This window comes from Saccopteryx bilineata, chromosome 4 (genome assembly GCF_036850765.1).
Source record: "Saccopteryx bilineata isolate mSacBil1 chromosome 4, mSacBil1_pri_phased_curated, whole genome shotgun sequence".
Taxonomy (NCBI): domain Eukaryota; kingdom Metazoa; phylum Chordata; class Mammalia; order Chiroptera; family Emballonuridae; genus Saccopteryx; species Saccopteryx bilineata.
Window position 1 is genome coordinate 152,192,510 of NC_089493.1, and position 19,700 is coordinate 152,212,209.

At 36.8% G+C, this 19,700-nt stretch overlaps 1 protein-coding gene and 1 pseudogene across 1 annotated transcript in view; one reads left to right on the forward strand and one right to left on the reverse strand.

Moving 5' to 3' along the window:
• Positions 1–19,700, reverse strand: part of CHSY3 (chondroitin sulfate synthase 3) — a 416,869-nt gene that overhangs the window by 33,995 nt on the left and 363,174 nt on the right. The window lies entirely within an intron of this gene.
• On the forward strand, positions 771–902 carry LOC136336673 (small nucleolar RNA SNORA29; annotated as a pseudogene).

The window sequence follows — 19,700 nt, forward strand, 5'->3', positions numbered from 1 at the left end:
TAAAACCAAAAGACTCCATCAAAAAGCTATTAGAGCATGTGGGGTGGGCACCTGGCAAAATGGCCTGTGTGCCCAGCAGTGCCCATGCCTGAATGCCTGAGGAGGTGGTGATGGTGCCAAGCCTGTGGGCAGACCACAACTCAGGAACACAGAGGCCACACCATAGATAAAAGTCAGCCTAGGAGTGCAGCTGATATTTATAATGGCACCTGGGCACAGCAGCGGCAGCCATGAATTCTGGATCACATATAGCTTCAAGAAGGTTGCTAAGGGCCAGTCATAGGCAATGACTCCCACTAGTCTGTGAAAGGTTCAAGACAGGAGATCCAGGACTGGCACATCAAGCAGCCAGGTACAAAGAGCATCAGCTCAGGACTTAATAACCTAGTTAGAGTGGTGTCTTAAAAAAGAGCTCCTTAAGATACCAGCAAAGGCATAGAAAATGCCAACACAAATAGCAAAAAGAACAGTAGTAGTAAACAAGTAGAAGCTGATGCCAACCCAAGAAGTTCTAGAAACAACACAACTGGAAGCTGGAGACAGACAACACCTGCCAATTACTCAGCTAGCTACAAAAACAGCACAAAGGAACAGTCTATAGACAAACAAAATGGGAACACAGATAAATTCAATCCAAATGAATCAAAAAGAGAAATCCCAAGAAAAAGAACTGAATGAGATGGATATAACCAAGATAACAGATGCAGAGTTTAAAATAATGATTTTTAGGATGCACAAGGTCTTAGAGCAACAATGGATGAACATCAGAAACACCTACATAAAGAGATAGCAAGCATCAAAAAGGACATTGAATGCTTATGGGATAGATTAATGCTGCCATGATCTGAAGAGGAAGGGTTTTTTGTGTCCTCCTCCTTTATGAAATGGCTAAACAGAAAAAAAAAAGGACATTGAAATTATAAAAAAGAATCAGTCATAAATGAAAAATACAATATCAGAAATGAAAACTATAAGAAGGAACAGCAGGCTGAATGAAGCAGAGGGTCAAATCAGCGATTTAAAGGAAAAGAAAAACAAAAGCACGGAAGCAGAAGAGAAAAAGCAAAGAGGCTCAAAGAGTCTGAGGAAACTGTAAGAAAACTCTGTGACAACATGAAGAGAAACAACATCTGCATCATAGGGGTTCCTGAAAGAGCAAAGAAAGAACAAGGGATAGAGAACCTACTTAAAGAAATCATAGCTGAAAACTTCTCTAAATTGATGAATGAAAAAGTCATACAAGTTCAAGTAGCACAGAGTCCCATTAAAGAGAAACACAAAGAGACCTACACCAAAACACATCATAATTAAAATATCAAAGTTAAGAGATGAAGAAACAATACTAAAAGCTGCAAGAGAAAAACAGTCAATCACCTCCAAAGGAAACCCCATTAGGGTGATATCCAACTTCTCAACAGAAACACTAGAGGCCAGAAGGGAATGGCAAGAAATATTCAATGTAATGCAAAACAAGACTTCTTTATTCATCAAGGCTATCATTTAAAATAAAAAAAATGAAAAACTTCCCAGACAATAAAAAAAAATTAGGAATTCATTAACCAAGCCAACACTGCAAAAAATGTTAAGGGGCCTGTTGTAAACAGAATAAAGGGAAAAAATCTAGAAAAAGAGGAATGTAGATTTAAAGAATAAAATGGCAAAAAACAACATATCAATAATAACCTTAAATGTAAGTGGATTAAATGTTCCAATCAAAAGATATACGGTAGCTGCTTGGATAAGAAAACAGGACTCGGCCCTGGCCGGTTGGCTCAGTGGTAGAGCGTCGGCCTGGTGTGCGGGGGACCCAGGTTCGATTCCCGGCCAGGGCACATAGGAGAGGCGCCCATTTGCTTCTCCACCCCCGCCCCCCTCCTTCCTCTCTGTCTCTCTCTTCCCCTCCCACAGCCAAGGCTCCATTGGAGCAAGGATGGCCCAGGTGCTGGGGATGGCTCCTTGGCCTCTTCCCCAGGCGCTAGAGTGGCTCTGGTCTCGGCAGGGCGACGCCCCAGAGGGGCAGAGCATCACCCCCTGGTGGGCAGAGCGTCGCCCCTGGTGGGCATGCCGGGTGGATCCCGGTTGGGCGCATGCGGGAGTCTGTCTGACTGTCTCTCCCCATTTCCAGCTTCAGAAAAAAAAATAAAGAAAGAAAACAGGACTCATACATATGCTGTCTACAGAGAGCCACCTCAACACAAAAGATACACAAAGACTGAAAGTGAAGGGATGGAAAAAATATTTAATGAAAATGAAAATAAAAGCTGGGGTAGCAATACTTATATCTGACTAAATAGACTTTAAAACAAAGGCTATAGTAAGGGATAAAGAAAGTTACTACATACTAATAAAGGGAGCAATCCAACAGGAAGATATAACCATTATAAATATCTATGCACTTAATACAGGAGCACATAAATATACAAAGTAGATTTTGATGAACATAAAAGGTGAGATCAACAACAATATTATAATAGTAGGGAATTTTAGTGCTCCACTAACATCAATGGAAAGATCCTCAAGAAAGAAAATCAACAAAAAAATAGCAACCTTAAAGGACAGACTAGATCACTGGATAAAATAGATATCTTAAGAACCTTTCCCTCAAAGCAGCTGAATATACATTCTTTTCAAGTACTCATGGTCCATTCTCTAGAATAGACCACATGCCAGAACAAAAAACGAGTCTCAGTAAATTTAAGAAGATTGAAATCATATCAAGCATCTTCTCCAATCACAGTAGGATGAAACTGGAAATCAACTACAATAGGAAAACTGAAAAACATTGAAACATATGTAAACTAGCATCTTATTAAATAACAAATGGGTTAACAATGAGATCAAGAAAGAAATAAAAAAATTCCTTGAAAAAAATGAACATACAACAACTCAAAATTTATGGGACACAGCAAAAGCAGTCCTGAGAAGAAAGTTCATAGCATTACAGGTATACCTTAAGAAACAAGAAAAAGCTCTAATAAACAATTTAACCCTGCATCTAAAAGAACTAGAAAAAGAACAGCAAGTAAAGTTCAGAGGTAGCAGAAGAGAAGAAATAATAAAGATAGGACTGGAAATAAATGACATAGAGGCTAAAATAAATATATAGAAGGTCAATTAAACCAAGAACTGGTTCTTTGAAAAGTTAAACAACATTGATGAAATTTAACCAGACTCACGAAAAAAAAGAGACAGGACTCAAATAAATAAATTAGAAATGAGAGTGGAGAAGTAACAACTGACACAGCAGAAATACAAAGGATTGTAAGAAAATACTATGAAGATCTGTATGCCAAAAAATTAAACAACCTAGGTGAAATGAACAAATTCTTTGAAACATAAAATCTTTCAAAAAACAATCTGGAAGAATCAGGAAACCTAAATAGGCCAATAACAACAAATGAGATTGAAACAGTCAGTTATAAAAAAATTCCCTAAAAACAAAAGTCCTGGGCCAGATAGCTTCACAGGCAAATCATACCAAATAGTTAAAGAATAACAAACTCCTATGTTTCTCAAGCTATTTCAAAAAAATTCAAGAGGAAGGAAGAGTTCCAAGTTCCTTATATGAGTTGAGCATAATCCTCATTCCAAAACCAGGCAAAGATACTACAAAGATAGGAAAATATAGGCCAGTATCCTTGATGAACTTAGATGCTAAAATTCTCAACAAAATATTAGCAATCAGGATCCAGCAATACATGAAAAAGAGCATACCTCATGATCAAGTGAGATTTATTCTGGGGAGGCAAGGCTGGTCCAATATTCACAAATCAATCAATGTGATTTATCACATAAACAAAAGGAAGGAGAAAAATCACATGATAATATGAATGGATGCATAAAAAACATTTGATAAATTGCAACACTCATTTATGATCAAAATTCTCAGCAAAGTGGGAATAAAGGGAACATACCTCAACATGATAAAGGCCATTTATAACAAACCCACAGCCAACATTATAATCAATGGGCAAAATTAAAAGAAAGCCCCTTAAGATCAGAAACAAGGAAGGGTGCTCTCCTTTACCACTCTTATTCAACAGTTCTGGAAGTCCTAGCCACAGCAATCAGACAAGAAAAAGAAATAAAAGGCATCCAAATTGGAAAAGAAGAAGTAGAACTATCATTATGTACTGATGACATGATACTGTATATAGAAAACCCTAAAGTATTAGTCAAAAAACTACTGGGCCTGATAAATGAATTCAGCAAGGTGGCAGAATATAAAATTAATATTCAGAAGTCAGTGGCATTTTTATACACCAACAATGAATTGTCTAAAAAAAATTTAAAAAACAATCCATTTCACTGTTGCAACAAAAAATACAATGTACTTAGGAGTAAATTGAACCAAGGAGGTTAAAGATCTGTACTCAGAAAATTATAAGACATTGATATAAGAAATTAAGGAAGATACAAACAAGTGGAAGCATATACCATGTCAATGGAAAGTAAGATTCATCATCATTAAAATGTCTATCCTATCCAAAGCAATCTATAAATTCAATGCAATTCTTTTTAAAATACAAATGGCATACTTCAAAGATATAGAACACATATTCAAAAAATTTATGTGAAACCAAAAAAATAACAAAACACGAATGGACTCAGCAATCCAGAAAAAGAAGAATAAAGTGGGAGGTATCACACTTCCTGATATCAAGTTATAGTACAAGGCCATTATACTCAAAACAGCTTGCTACTGGCATAATAAAAGGCATACAGATAAATAGAACAGAACAAAGAACCCAGAAATAAATTCACACCTTTATAGCCAATTGATATTTGACCAAGGAGGTAAGAGCATATAATAGAGTAAATACAGTCTCTTTAACAAATGGTGTTGAGAAAATTGGACAGGTACTTGCAAAAAATTGAAACTAGACTACCAACTTACACCATTCACAAAAATAAACTCAAAATGTTTAAAAGTCTTAAATGTAAGTCATGAAACCATAATCGTCTTAGAAGAAAACATAGGCAGTAAACTCTGTGATACCTCTCACAACAATAGTTTTGCTGATTTATCTCCATGGCCAAGTGAAATAGAGGACAGGATGAACAAATGGGACTATATCAAACTAAAATGCTTTTGCACAACTAAAGACAATATGAACAAAATAAAAAGAGAAACCACAGAATGGGAGAACATATTCGACCATACGTCTGATGAGGGGTTAATAACCAAAATGTAGAAAGAACTTGTAAAATTCAACACCAGGAAGGTAAAAATGGGAAATATAAATATATAGACATTTCTCTAAAGAGGACATACAGATAACCTATAGGCATACAAAAAAATATTCAACATCAGTAATCATTAGAGAAATGCAAATTAAAACCACAATGAGATACCACCTTACACCTGTCAGAATGGCATTCATTAACAAAACAACACATAGTAAGTGCTGGCGAGGGTGTGGAGCAAAGGGAACCCTTCTGCACTGACGGCAGGAATGCAGACTGCTGCAGCTACTGTGGAAAACAGTATGGAGATCCCTCAAAAAATTAAAAATGAAACTGCCTTTTGACCCAGGTATCACACTTTGAGGAATATATCCTAAGAATACCAAATCACTGGTTCAAAAGATGAAATGCACACCCATGTTTATTACAGCATTATTTACAATAACCAAGATCTGGAAACAGCTCAAGTAACATAAGTGGATGAGTGGATTAAAAAGCGTGGTATATACACAATGGAATACTACACAGCTGTGAAAAAGAAGGAAATCTTACCTTTTGCAACAGCATGGATGGACCTGCAAACTATTATGCTAGATGAAATAAGCCAGGCAGAGAAAAAAATATCATATGACCTCATTCATTTGAGGAATCAATTGAATGAACAATGTGAACTGAGGAACAGAGTAGAGGCAGAGGCAGGATCAAAGGTACCAGAGGAAAAGCAGTTATAGGGAAAGGGAATTAGAGAACGGGATCAGAAAAGGAAAAGAGGTTAGTGAAATTATATACACATAACACTGCATTATAGAGAGCAGTACAGCAAATCCTAGAGGAAAAGGGGAAGGCATTGTGGGGAGCAGACCAGGGGTGTTTGAGGGGAATAGGGCAGCAGATATATTTAGTGAGATACTTAAATCTATGTAAATACAATAAATTAAAATCAATAAAAATTAAAAAAAGTAAGTAACCAATATTTCTAAGCCGCAAGTGCAATAAAAATAAAAAATCCATTTGAAACAATCAAGCAATATAGTAATGCCGCAGAATACAAATTCAATACACAAAATTCCACTGCTTTCCTATACATCAATCATGAAATGTAAGAAAATGAACCCTAAAAAATCAATTCCTTTTACAAGTGCAACAAAAATATAAAATACCTAAAATAAACTGCACAAAGAATGTGAAGAACATGTATACTGAAAACTATCAAAAAATATAATATAAATATTATTTATATTGAAGGAAATCGAAAAACACACAATTTAATGGAAAAATATTCCATGTTCATGGATGAAACAATCAACATAGTTAAAATGACTATATTACTCAAAGCAATATACAAAATTTAATGTAATCCCCAACAAAATTCCAATCTCATTTTTCATAGAAATATGACAAAAGATTATCAGGTTTGTATGGAACCATAAAAACACCGAATAGCCAAAGCAAACCTGAGGAAAAAGAATTAAGCCAGAGGTATTAAACTACCTTACTTCAAATCATACTCTGGAGCCATGATAATCAAAAAGCATGGTATTAGCAGAAAAACAGAATACAGACCAATGGAACAGGACTGAGAAGACAGAAATAAAACCACACATGTATGGAGAAATCATCTTTGACAAAGGAGCCAAAAACACACAATGGAGAAAAGAAAGTCCCTTCAATAAATGGCACTGGGAAAACTGGAAAGCCACATGCAGAAGAATGAAACTTGACTACAGTTTGTCTCCCTGCACAAAAATTAAATCAGAATGGATCAAAGACCTAAATATAAGATCTAAAACAATAAATTACATAGAAGAAAATATAGGTGCTAAGTTCATGAACCTTGGCCAGAGAAAATAATTTATGAATTTGACCCCAAAGGCAAGAGAAGTAAAGGCAAAAATAAAAGAATGGAATTATATCAAACTAAAAATCTTCTGCACAGCAAAAGAAACTGACAACAAAACAAATAGGCAGCCAACTAAATGGAAGGTGATATTTGCAAACAACAGGTCCCATAAGGAGTTAATATCCAAAATGTATAAAGAATTCACAAAGTTGAGCAACAAAAAAGCAAATAATCCAATTAAAAAATGAGAAGAGGACATGAAAAGACACTTTTCCCAGGAAAATACAAATGGCCAACAGATATATGAAAAGATGCTCATCTTCACTAGCTATTCAAAAAATGCAAATCAAAACTACAATAAGATACCACCTTACAACTGTTAGATTGGCTATTATCAACAAGACAGGTAATAACAAGTGTTGGAGAGGCTGTGGGGAAAAAGCAACCCTCATTCACTGCTGGTAGAAATGCAAATTAGTACAACCATTATGGAAGAAATTATAGTGGTTCCTCAAAAAATTAAGAATAGAACTACCTCATGACCCAGCAATCCTTCTACTGGGTTTCTACTCCAAAAACTCAAAAACATCGGTACGTGAAGACACTGGCACCCCCATGTTCATTGCAGCAGTATTCATGGTGGCCAAGACATGAAAACAACCAAAGTGTCCCTTGATAGAGGATTGAAGAAAGAAGATGTGGTTCATATAAACATTGGAATGCTACTCAGTCATAAGAAATTATGACATAGTGCCATTTATGACAATATGGATGAAATTTAAGAACATTATAATGAGTGAAATAAGTAAATCAGAAAAAGCTAAGAATTGTATGATTTTATACATAAGTGGTATATAAAATTGAGACTGATGGACATAGGTAAAGGTGAAGTGGTTAACAGGGGGAAAGAAACATGGGGGAGGGGATGGGGATGGGGAAGGGGGAGGAGGAAGAGTATAAAGAGGGACAAATATAAGGTGACAGAAAATGATTTGACTTTGGGTAATGGGTATAGAACATAATCAACAGTTCAAATGCTATAGAAATGTTTACCTGAAACTATGCACTCTTAGTAATCCCCATATTAAAATTAATTTCCTAAATAAAATATAAAAATTTAAAGAAATGTACTATATAAAAGGCAATTAAGTTTGCTACAAACAAATAAATACAAGTAAAACTGGGGTAATCTAAATGCAACCAGCTGAATATATCAATGCCAATATTCTGCCTTTGATATTTAACTACTGTTTTTTAAGATTTGGCATTGGGGGAAACTAGGTAAGAGGCATAAGTAATTTCTTTGCATTACTTTCTTACAGCTGCATGTAAATCAATAATTATATAAAACTGAAAGTTTTAATTAAAACTATATGCAAAAAATAAAATATTTTGTCTCATTTTTTAAGAACTCATCCCAAAGTATACTTAAAAGCATCAGATGTTGAAACCATGTAGTCCAAAGGCTATGGATGTGATTTTAACTCTTATTTGGTAACCACAGTGCTTTGAATGAATTTGAGTTTGAAAAATAAAAAGTGAGTACATATTCCAGTTATTCTCAGTCCCATAACTTTTTTTTAATGAATTTAAGTTGCCTGAGAGCATTTATATCCTTGGAAATCTCTTTAAAGTAACTAAAAATTTGTTTTCATGACTTCCTTTTGAAATCCAGTCACATGCTAGAACACAGATGAGTATATTATACAAGTGAAATAAGGTAATCACAAAGAGAAGAAAACAAGTATTGTTTGATTCTACTTCTCTGAAATTCACATGAACAGATAATAGAATGGTAGTTTCCAGGGGCTGAAGTTTGGTGGTAAAATGGAGAGTTGTTTAATGGAAGTTGTAGACTTTGGTTTTGCAAGATAAAATAGTTCTAGAGATTTGTTGCACAACATTCTGTATATAGTTGACACTACTGAACTGTGTATTTAAACATAATTAAGATGGCAAAAAATTGTCCTTTTCTTTTATTTCACATGGGCCTCACTTAGAAAGTAAGACAAGTCACAGTCTGGCAAATTGATTTGCTTTGTTTTAAAAATTTAATACAGATTAGCTGCATTCATGGGCAAGGTCTCTGTTTTGGTAGCATAAATGTTTGCTATAGGTTCACATTTTGCACATTATAATCCCACAGAAAGAAGAGGAGATCTTGCCACCCAGACAAGGGCTGAGAAGTATCAAGAAAGACAGTGTCCTTGGGAGTACTGAACACAGTGCCTATAGCCAGACCCACCTCAAGCTTCCCAGTGTCCTGGGAAAGTAGTTTCTCCTTTGTTTCACATAGACTAATTGTGGTTCTGTCACTTGTGACCAAAGGGGAATCCTGTCAAAAATGATCTGATAAACTGATATGCTCTAATTTTAGCTCTGTATGAATGTTTTTCATGATATGCCTTTGTTTAATTAGCTAGTTCAATATTCATTGAAATCTTGTCTCACATGGGCAATGTATACCATTAAAACCCACACTTTTCTTCTTGTTATATTTCATTTTGTTAGCTACTTTAGTTAAAAAAGAAAAAATAAACCTGTCAGACAATACAAAAAATAGCTTCCAGATATTATACATGGTCAAGTGCTCTCAACAGAATATTCTCTACAGTTTAAAAATACTTTCAGATATTTTATTGCCTAGGACAAATCGCAGAGCAGTATTTTGGCTGATGTATTACCATGGGCAAAGGAAACAAGGGGAAAATAAACAAATGGGACTACAAAACTTTTGCACAGCAATAGAAATCATCAACAAAATGATAAGGGAACCTACTGAATGGGAGGGCATATTTCCCAATGATACATCCGATAAGGGGTTAATTTCCAAAATATGTAAAGAACTTACACAACTCAACATTAGGAACATACAACCCAATTAAGAAATGGGCCAAGGATCTGAACAGACACTTCTCCAAAGACGACATCCAAAAGGAATGGCCAACAAATATATGAGAAAATCCTCAACGTCACTAATCATCAAAGAAACACAAATTAAAATCACAATGAGCTATCACCTCATATTTGTCAGAATGGCTATCATCAATAAATCAACAACAACAAGTGTTGGTGAGGATGTGGAGAAATGGAAACCCTTGTGCACTATACAGCTACTGTAGAAGGAAATACAGAGTTACCTCAAAAAATTAAAAATGGAGGGCCCTGGCCGGTTGGCTCAGCGGTAGAGCGTCGGCCTAGCGTGCGGAGGACCCGGGTTCGATTCCCAGCCAGGGCACACAGGAGAAGCGCCCATTTGCTTCTCCACCCCTCCGCCGCGCTTTCCTCTCTGTCTCTCTCTTCCCTTCCCGCAGCCAAGGCTCCATTGGAGCAAAGATGGCCCGGGCGCTGGGGATGGCTCTGTGGCCTCTGCCCCAGGCGCTAGAGTGGCTCTGGTCGCAACATGGCGACGCCCAGGATGGGCAGATTATCGCCCCCTGGTGGGCAGAGCGTCGCCCCTGGTGGGTGTGCCAGGTGGATCCCGGTCGGGCACATGCAGGAGTCTGTCTGACTGTCTCTCCCCATTTCCAGCTTCAGAAAAAATGAAAAAAAATAAAAAATAAAAAATAAAAATAAAAATGGAACTGCCTTTTGACCCAGAAATCCTACTCCTAAGGATATGTCCAAAGAAACCTGAAACATTAGCAGGAAAGAATAGATGCACCCCTATGCTCATTGCAGCATTGTTTACAATAGCCAAGATCTGGGAACAGCCCAAGTATCCATCAGTAGATGAGTGGATATAAAAGCTGTGGTACATTTATACATACAATGGAATACTACTTAGCCATGAAGAGGAAGGAAATCTGACTTTTCGTGACAGCATAAATGGACCTGGAGATCATCATGTTAAGTGAAATAAGCCAGTCAGAGAAAGATACAAATACCATATGATCTCACTTATACGTGAATTTAATAAACAAACTGACAAACAAAATAGAAACAGAAGCATAAATATATGGAACAGACTGACAGCTATCAGAAGGGAGGGGGATGGGGGACTGAATAAAAGAAGGTGAAGGAATTAAGCAAAAAACCTGAAAAATATGTTATTTATATGATAATATATATACTTATATATGTATATAAACACAGAGACACATACAATTGTAGCCAGAGAGAAAAGGGGTGAGGGTACGGCTTGGTGGACACAGGCAAATGGGGGGAATGGGGATGGAAAGAGACTTTGCTTGGGGTGATGGGCGCACAATGCAGTGTGCAGACGACGCTTTATTGAGTTGTGCACTTGAAACTTGTACCTTAATACACTCAATAAATTTGTACAAAAATAAAAATAAAAAGGGTTGCTCATCTCTGAGGCTGAAGGAAAAGATGGTGATGGGGTGAGGATGTTGAAGGAGATCTTAAAACAATAAATAAATAAATAAATAAATAAACAAACAAACAAACAAACTTTTGATAAAATAATCATGTGCTATAGATTTCCCAGCAGGTGTAATTTGGACTTATGCAATGTTAAGCAAATAGCAAAGAGATTAAGATCAGAAAGAAATCACTAACTCATAGGTTTCAGTTTATAACATTATCACAGCACATAGTCATTTTTTAGTTAAATAAACCCATATACCTTAATTTACATTACCTTATGAGAAATAAAATAGTATTTCAATTAAAAAAACCCTAATGATAACAGCACTTGACTGCTCATTGATTTCCTGAAATATCCTGATATAAGTACATTCAGGCAATGGCCATATAAATGCTGCCTGATATATAATTAGGATAACTGTGTATGACTGTCAACACCTACTCAATTAACTTCCTTTAGATATTTTTAAAGCTTTGGTAAACTGTTAAGTAAATTTTTGCATTCACTATTTTTTAAACTTTTTTTTTCTACTCATAATTTATACAGAAAAGAGGCAAGGAAGAATTTCAAAGGTTGTCAAGTTGCCACTTTGCCTACTTGTGCACATTCTGTATTTATGAAACACCAATAGAAGTTAACTACCCTTCATTATAGATTTAATCTATCACACCATAACTAATAACAGACATGGGAAGGGGAGAGGTTGAGAGTTCCTCACTTCCAAACTAGGCGTTCATGACCTTTGAAAAAGAAAATGTAAACATAGTCACCACACAAGTTTGAAAGACATGAATGAATGTATTGTATCAATTGGAGGGAATGTATCACCTGTATGATGGCACTGATTGTGCATAAAATTACACCTCACTTTCCAAATGAAAAAAAAAGAGAAAATAATGTGCTTTCTAATTCTATTTTTCTAATTCAATTTCCAAATAGATCCTTATTTAACTACAGGTGCTAAAGCTAAAGAAAAATATTTTCTTTGTTGTTGTTGCAGCTGATTTTTATTTCTATTTTCCCAAAATTCAAGCAGCCAGCCATTTAACCTCATGAAAAACTTAAGATGATCTAATCTAATTCTGTATGAATAGCATGACATTCCCTAATGTAGAAGGTATAACAATGAGGCAGCTAGAGATGGGGATAAACATGATATTTTATATAAAGAATGACATATATGTCTGTGATTATGGACTTTGACTACATAAGAATTTTTGGTGATCATCATTAATGTTTCTATAGTTAAACTTCAGTGTAATCTGGAGTGCTGTTTTCAAGAAACTAATATTTGATGACCTTCTAACAAAAAGAAAGGGCCATTACACAGCGTTCAATGTTAATTGGTTTATGTGTGCTTTCTTATGTCAGAAGATCTATGTTCAAATGTATTCTGAAATGGAAATAAGACACTATATTCTCAAGATTAAAAAAAAATTCAGCCTGATCAGGCGGTGGCACAGTGGATAGAGTGTCAAACTGGGATGCGAAGGACCCAGGTTCAAGACCCTGAGGGCTCATCTGGTTTGAGCAAAGCTCATCAGCTGGGACCCAAGGTCGCTGGCTCAAGCAAGAGGTTACTTGGTCTGCTGAAGGCCCGTGGTCAAGGCACATATGAGAAAGCAATCAATGAACAACTAAGGTGTCACAATGAAAAACTAATGATTGATGCTTCTCATCTCTCTCTATTCCTGTCTGTCTGTCTCTATCTATCCCTCTCTCTGACTCTCTCTCTCTCTGTAAAAAAAAAAAAAAATCATATTCATTGTGGAGAAAATCAACTCCAGCTGTGAGTACAATGCAGAGTACCGTTTTATTGAATAACTTGGGTAGAAGAACATAGTGCAGCATCATGGGCATGGTAAGTGCTCAAGAAAACCAGTGAAATGCAATAAACATTGAAAACATGAAAAAGATGCCAAAATAGGTTCTATAGCAATATGATGGTTTCTTTCAGTAACTTTCCCCAATTTAACCTTTCCTGATCCAATCCTCCTCAACATTTTGGTTACCTGATTCTTTCATTTAAAAATATTAATTCATTAAGTTTCTAAAATGTGTCAGTTGGTAAAGATAGAGCAACAAAAGAAATATAGTCCCTGCCCTCCTGGAGTTAACTGGTCTGGGACACAAGCACTAAATACATAAATTCATAAACAGCTGTATAACTTTGACAAGTGCTCATGCACTAATTATACCATGTTGTCCTTGCTGCTTTACTTGACCTTATTCCTTTCTAGTTGGCCTGCTCCCAGAAGGTCGCCCAGGCCTGATACTTAACAAAATATTTATAATTAATTTTTAAAATTAACATATGCCTCCAAAAACTAGTTGATAATCTAAGATGGGTCAAAACATGTACTGAAATTACTTTAATTCTCTAATGAAAAATTTTCAGCATTCTACATTATTCCTAGGTTTCTAAATATTTCTTTAGATCAAAAAGTAAAATATAACAAAAGACTTCATATATCTGTGATGTACACAATTTGGCCCAAATCTTACTTAAAACTTGTATATCTTACTGAAGTAGTGCCTTGCAGTCCAGAACTGCTGTGCCATGACTGATGGTGGATATACATCTCTTTACCAGCCGTAACTGATCCAACCTTCCACGCAGGAGAAAAGTCAGAACCCTCATCACCATTCCTGCTTTGTGCCACTGCAATGTGAAATGACTTTAGGAGTCTAAAATGATTCTCAATCGGGCTAGGCTGTCACATTAATAACGTTTCTGCACGAATAAATGAACCACAGCAAATGAGAGTGAAAACAAAACCGGAAAAAGTGCTTTGCCACCTGCACGAAGAAAAGATTCTCCCATTCAAGAAACAGGCCATAACTAAGGCTTCTGTAGCAACTGTGAAAGTCGTGTGCAGGTAGGCCTGGCTTCTGGGAACATTTCAGTTACTTCAGGAAAGAAAGTGAAATTAACCTCTCTAGCATGTTGCTCTGTCATTCTTTCAGCTTGTGCTCATACATGTCTATTTTGGGCCAAATCTTGGCTCTGGAGTCACAGGCCTGGTTTTGAGGTCTGCTCTTCCATTCCTGATCTGACCTTGGACAACTTACAATGTCTGGGAAAAGAACTGATGGACTGTTCTCTACACTGTATGAAACATGGTTAAAACCATATCTGGCATAGATTAAGTATTCAATAGGTATCTCTATTATTAATATCTAATAAGCAAAATTTCTTGGAAAGACATCCCTGTTATATGCTAATATCTAATTCAGTAGCTTACTAATAAGTAACCTTTATAAATAAAGTTTAAATATTTTTAAGATTGTGTATCATTTGCCAGTAAGAAAGAATTTCTATTTTTAGATCAGTTCCCGGATCAAGAAAAATCTAGCAATTAATGGGTGGTCAAGATGTCCTTAATATTGCCTTCAACTTGACTAAACTTCAGACAGGTTTCTTCCAGGCTAGACAATCCTGACCTCCCTTTTAAAAGAGCATTTCCTCTAAAAAACTTGTAAATTTTTCCTCTATCTTTTTGAGATATAAATCTTCTTTCAGCCTCTTTTCAGTTACAACATAAGAATGACTTTCTCAAAGACCTGGGAGCCATCTCTGTGCAATGTCACCATCAAGAGAGACAGAGCTCCTATGTCTGAAGTTTCTGAGAGGGCAAGAGCCTAACGTCCACAGACAGAGATCAGCAAACACAGACAGCCTGCACTGACCAAAGTTCCTGCGGAAGTCCTCCAGTCCTTCTTCACTAGCTCACCCTAATGCTTAAACACTCTCCTGCCTTTTGTTTCAGCACTAGTTGAGTTTAATCTCTCTCCCTTAATACAATAGTCTTGAATAAAGTCTTCCTTGCCCATTTAACTCTGACCTGTGTAATTTTTCCTTCATATGGGTCATAGGCAATGCTTGGTGAAGCACTGTTAATGTGCTTAGATCCCTTGATCCACTTAAAACTCTTTGCTTTCATTAGCTTAAAAAGGGGAGGGGGGTAAAGAAAGGCTCAAATTAAGACTTGCTCCTTGTGGTTTAATCAAGGAGATAAGTAGTGTTCCTTTCCAGCTGATTTTATTAACATTAAAGTTTTATGGTAAATTATGAAGATCCCTAGAGCTAAACACTGAATTAAAATATAATAAGCATGGCAGAATATCTTTTATAATGTTTTTTTAGAAGAAAATTCCTAATTATAGTGCTGCAGACTTCTGCATGCGCACCATGCTGCTGGGGGAGATGGACTGGAGTCACAGCTCTAATTAACAGGTAGGTGTTTCCAAGATGGTGCTGAACTAAAAAAAGTGAAGCCTAACCTTTAAAAGTCAAGGTTTCTGGAAATTAAAACACAATGACTTCAGTCATTTTGACTTTCTAATTACATTTACATTTCCTTACTGGAGACTGACTATAGCTCATCTTTGTTTTTCCCATATAAAGTTGTCACAAAAGAAAAAGATGATTTATACAGGAATGGGCAAAAGTAGGCTTACAGTTGTGAGTCCACAAAACACAGAGTTAACAAAGCTACTACAATGACCGTAATCTGCATGCCTTTATCCAAAGGAACAACCGCCAACTTACTTTTGCCAACCCAATCTTTTCATGAGACTCAGTAAGTTTCACAAGCACTCATTAAACGATAGTGAAAGAGTAAAGGATAATGGGTTTCAAGTCTGCAGGGTTATCTTTCAAAATGGATAAAAATAAATTTTAAAAAAGTTCCCTCTGAGCAGAAAAAAATAAATGACTTATTTTTAGTCCTAAAAACAAAAATAAAATTCTAATGAGAAAATGAATAAGATTGGAAGAATACATGATAATTAGTATAACCAATGAGTTAAAAAAAAAACCCACAAAACTATTTTATAGGCCCTGGTTGGGTAGCTCAGTTGGTTAAAGCATTGTCCTAACATGCCAAGGCTGTGGGTATTTGCTCCAGTCAGGGAAAATACAAGAATCACCAATGAATGCATAAATAAGTGAAACAACAAATCAAAATCTCTCTTTCTAAAATCAATCAATAAAAAATTTAAAAACCTGTATTTCATAAACAACTAAACCTGTACATTTCAAATACCACTAGGTTTTAAATTTGTTTTTATGACTCCATTTTCAACACTATCACTCCCAATATAAAAGAACATTTTAAATTTACTTTATATAATGTTTATGGGTTTTTTAGACACAGCACTTAAAATCTTCACATGAATATCATGTCTAATTATATGTCATAGGGCTAATATCAGTAATACATTCATTGTGAAAATATTTCACAAGAATACAAATGACTTGAAATCACAACTTAATATATAGGTTATAGCAGTGGTCCCCAGCCCCTGGGCCATGAACCGGTACTGGTCCATGGGCCATTTGGTACCAGTCCGCAGAGAAAGAATAAATAACTTACATTATTTCCGTTTTATTTATATTTAAGTCTGAATGATGTTTTATTTTTTTTAAATGACCAGATTTCCTCTGTTACATCTGTCTAAGACTCACTCTTGATGCTTGTCTTGGTCACATGATACATTTATCCATCCCACCCTAAAGGCCGGTCTGTGAAAATATTTTCTGACATTAAACCGGACCATGGCCCAAAAAGGTTGGGGACCACTGGGTTACAGCACAATTAGTTACTTATAAGAAAAAAGGTTAGATACATATCTATCTCAATTCTTATACCAAATAAATTACATACACGTACATGTATATATGTGTATGTATCGATAAGTATGTGCATGTATATCTCAGATGTATTAAAGACTTAAATCCTAGAGAGAGAAAATGGCGATGGAGTAGGCAGACATTCTAACTCCCACCTCCCAGAACCAAAGTGGAATACAACTTAACTTGGGAAAAATCATCTTGAAAAACCAACTTTGGACTAAAGTAAGAGGAATCTATAACCAAGAATCACCAAAGAAAACACAGAGACTGGTAGGAAGGGTGGAGATGCAGAAAGAGCTGCCCTGCTCCCAGGAGCAAGCGGTGGCCTGGACAGACTCTCATAGCAGGGGACAGGGACCCAGAGGGTTGTGGGCCCTCAGCCCCAGGACTGGAGCACCAGCCTAGAGCCCCAGAACCTAGAAGAGGCATATGACAGTATTTACCTGAGAGAAGAGCTGGGTTACTGTTTGCAAAAGGGAGACAGAACTCTTAGACCCCGGCTCCATCTTAAAGGGACCACGGAGAAAACCTCGTTCACAGCCACTTACCTGGGGCTCCAGGAGCAGGCAGAGCTAAGAGGACTGGAGTTGTGAGAGGAGAGTGTAATCTTGGAGGCACAGGGAGAGACACTGTGAGGGACAACCACCCTAACCCCTGTACTGAGTCATTCCCCAAATCTAAAGTGGCCATTTTTCCTGGGAGAAGCAACACAAGCAAAGGGAAGGAATTACCCCTGTGCACTGGAGGCTCTCCTACTCTAGCCAGAGCAAAGAGTTGCTTAGAAGCAGAGAGCATGTCAAGGACACAGGTTTTGAGTGCTGATGTCTGGGCTACACCACCTACCCCCTCATGCTGCTGAGTGCTGGCAGGAGGGCAGGAGAACTCACATGCAGTTGTGGCAGCCAGTCTGAGCCACTGGCCAATGTGCTTGTGCCCGATGGGTGTGGCCACGACTAGTGGGTGTGGCCAGCAGTGGTGGTAGGCCAGTGCCAGTGGTGCCTGTGCTGGGAAGCCAGAGTAAAAGGCAGTGGTGGTGGGTATACCACACTGCATGAACACAGAGGCCACACCCACTGACCAAGAGTAGATGAAAGCCAGCCTAGGAGTGCAGCTGATATTTACAATGGCACCTGGGCACAGCAGAGGCAACCATGAATTCTGGATCACCTGTAGCTCCAGGAAGGTTGCTAAGGGCCAGTCATAGGCAGTGACCCCACTGGTCAGCACCAGGTCCAGGAAGGTCCAGAGCTAGCACATCCAGAGGCCAGATATGTAGAGCACCAGTTCAGAATTTAAAAACCATTGCTAGAGTGATATCTTAAGGAAGGGTTCTCACAACTGACCCAGCTAAGGCATAGTAAATGCTGGCACAAATAGCAAAAGGAAGAGTAGCAGCAAACAAGTAACCCACGGAGAATTACAAACAATAGCTGATGCAACCCAAGAAAATGTAGAAACAACAGAACTGGAAGCTGGAGGCAGACAACACCAACCCTCAATTCAGAAAGCTACACAAACAGCACAACCAAAGGAGAAATCTATACAAAGACAAAATGAGAAGACAGAGAAATGCAATCCAAATGAATCAGCAAGAGAAATCTCCAGAAGAAGAACTGAATGAGATGGAAATTACCAAGATACCAGATGCAGAGTTTAAAATAATGATTGTTAGGATGTTCAAGGAACTTAGAGCAACAATGGATGGAAATAATGAGCACCTAAATAAAGAGATAGCAAGCATCAAAAAGGACATTGAAATCATAAAAAAAAATCAGTCAGAAATGAAAAATACAATATCAGAAATGAAGACAATACTAGGAATTAACAGCAGGCTGGATGAAACAGATAATTGAATCAGAAATTTAGAAGACAAGATAAACGAAAGTATAGAAGCAGAACAGCAAAAAGCACAGAGGCTCAAAACATTTGAGAAAATTCTAAGAGAACTCTGTGACAACATGAAGAGAAACAACATTCACATCATAGAGGTTCTTGAAGGAGAAGAGAAAGAACAAGGGATAGAGAACCTGATTGAAGAAATCATAGCTGAAAATTTCCCTAAATTGATGGATGAAAAGGTCACACAAGTTCAAGAAGCACAGAGAGTCCCATTAAAGAAGAATCCAAAGAGACCTACACCAAAACATATCATAATTAAAATATCAAAGTTAAGAGATAAAGAAAGAATACTAAAAGCTGCAAGAGAAAAACAGTCAATCATCTACAAAGTTGCCCTCATAAGATGACATTCAACTTTCCAACAGAAACACTTGAGGCAAGAATGGAATGGCAAGAAATATTCAAAGAAATGCAAAAAAAGAACCTACAGCCAAGACTCCTTTATCCAGAAAGGCTATCATTTAAAATTGAAGAAGAAATAAAAAGACTCCCAGACCAAAAAAAAACCCCTCAAAGAATTCATTACAACCAAAAAAATGCTGCAAGAAATATTAAGGGGCCTGTTTTAAACAGAGCAAAAGGAAAAAAAATCTAGAAAAATAGAAATGTAAATTTAAAGAATAAAATGGTAGTAAACAACAACATATCAATAACAACATTAAAGATAAATGGGTCAAATGTTGCAATCATGAGACATAGCGTAGTTGCGTGGATAAGAAAACAGGACCCGTATATATGCTGTCTACAAGAGAACCACCTCAAATCAAAAGATACACAGAGACTGAAAGAAAGAATGGAAAAAAATA